We start from the raw sequence: 2,107 nt of genomic DNA, 5'->3' as shown, positions 1-2,107 counted from the left end.
ATGCTCTCTTCGTTTCATTTTTCCCAAACACATTTTTATTACCATGTCACTTTGTCACGGGACAAATATCATTATGAAATAAAAGTTTCTATGTTGAAATGAAAATGAAGTCAAATGAAAACCCTGTCACCATTAAACTCACCTTGGTAAATTTATTAAAATTTTCAACAATTAATTAATTTTTTCACATTTTTTTCTTTATTTGTTTACTTTTTCAACTTTTTAGGGCAACATACTCTCAACAGTAAAGGATCTTAAATGATTTACCATATTTGTCTGCAATTAATGTAAGTCACATTTTTGATGATTAAGCTTTAACTTACATATTTATTTCTCAATGTATTTAATCATTGTATTATACAGTTATATATGTAAATATTTAGTATCAGCCCCCAGTGCCCTTCATACATCACTAATGAATTAAATAGTTTTTATGTGTAATGTTGATTATGTTCATTTTCAATAAAAGAAAAAGTCTACTCCGTTTCATTTTCAACTATTTACTAAATGTTAACAAAAATAAAAACAGCACAAAGGATTATGCACAACCATGTTTTTTATTACCAGATTATTGCACGCAGGGTTCTAGCCGTATAGAAGAACAGAACAAAAATAGAAATGAAGCGAGAACCATGGTTTAACATCAGAAATGACGGGATAAAAGTTCTCCTGCGAGCATCCTCCGCTCTACCTTTCGCTCAAAAGCACATACTGTACACACACAGTGTGTGGAATGATCTGTACAATAAATATTTATACCTGCTTCACATGCCACTTTTTAAGTTACACCAGTGTCATCAAAATGTATATGTAAATACACAAGAAACATGTGAGGGGGGGTTGATGTCAAAGGGTGAAAGCTCTGGAGTTTGTTGGGCCAGAAGCACACACACATATAAAACACCAGTAGCACATATTTAAATAAAGCACCATCTAGTAAAAGCCTGGTGTCTTACTGCAAAGTGCTCCAAACTCAAGTGCAAAAATAAAGAATTTACATGACAAGATCAGTCTCTCTCTCTCTCTCTCTCTCTCTCACACACACACACACACACACACATATACACACAGAGACAGGTCAGCTGCTATAAAAACGTAGGAAGTAAATCATCTTTATTAATTTTATAAATATTCCCCATGTAGCTACCGTTAATCAGTTAAACAGAATCAAAAACAGTGTTTTTACACATGGTGATGTACCTGCAGCCACACTGTGCTGGCTGAATAAACCACATTCACATCTGTTGTTTTCTGTTCACTCCTTATAGAACCTGGGCCAAACAGTGCAGTGCAGGACCACGGCTGCCATGACAAACAAAAGAAACTGAAGCAGGAGGTCAGTCTGTAAACTGACCGATGTTTCCAGTGGACAGTCTGGGTCATTATTTTACTGTCCACCACCTTTTTATTTTTATTTATTTATTTATTTTTTTACAAAGCACCTTGACAAACCTGGGGGCTTCTTTCCACATTTGACTTCTTTTTAAGGGGACAGCTTGGATTCTTTGAAGTGTGCTTGTATATCCACAGTCAGTGTATTTCCTACAGCAGATGGAGGTGGACACACCCCCAGTTAGGAGAAGCAGCAGGAGTACTGGTCTAGGAAGCTAAGCAATGTGCTGTTGTGGACAAAATGTATTTTACCTGATTTTTTTAGATCCATTTAAGAAAATCAATGCCAGTCTAAGTGCGTATCAACCTTGCTGTCAGATGTTGCATTCACTCACAATCAAACTCCATTGATGAAATCAGTCATTTTATCTTGCAGAACACGGGGGTTGCTGAAGCTCAATTAAGTTTTTACAACCAAGAAAAATAAAAGATCCAGGCAGTGGTAGACCAGCAACACTGCATTTTCTGCAAGGTAAAATGTTTTTGTCAATGGAGCTAGAAAAGTCTGTCTGACAGCAATGTAAAGTGGTGAAAATATTCTAAATATAGCATACACTTAAAGTGATACAGATTTTTTAGGTATATGTATAGAATACATTTTGCTGCTTACCTGTCCACAGCAGTACACTGCTTAGCTTCCTACTGTACAGTACTCCAAACTGGGGTGTGTCGACCACCATCTACTGTAGATAATACACTGACTATGGATATACAA

This window comes from Lutjanus erythropterus, chromosome 3 (genome assembly GCF_056507025.1).
Source record: "Lutjanus erythropterus isolate fLutEry1 chromosome 3, fLutEry1.hap2, whole genome shotgun sequence".
Taxonomy (NCBI): Eukaryota; Metazoa; Chordata; class Actinopteri; order Lutjaniformes; family Lutjanidae; genus Lutjanus; species Lutjanus erythropterus.
The sequence above is the reverse complement of the archived record's forward strand: the minus strand, read 5'-3'. Positions refer to the sequence as shown.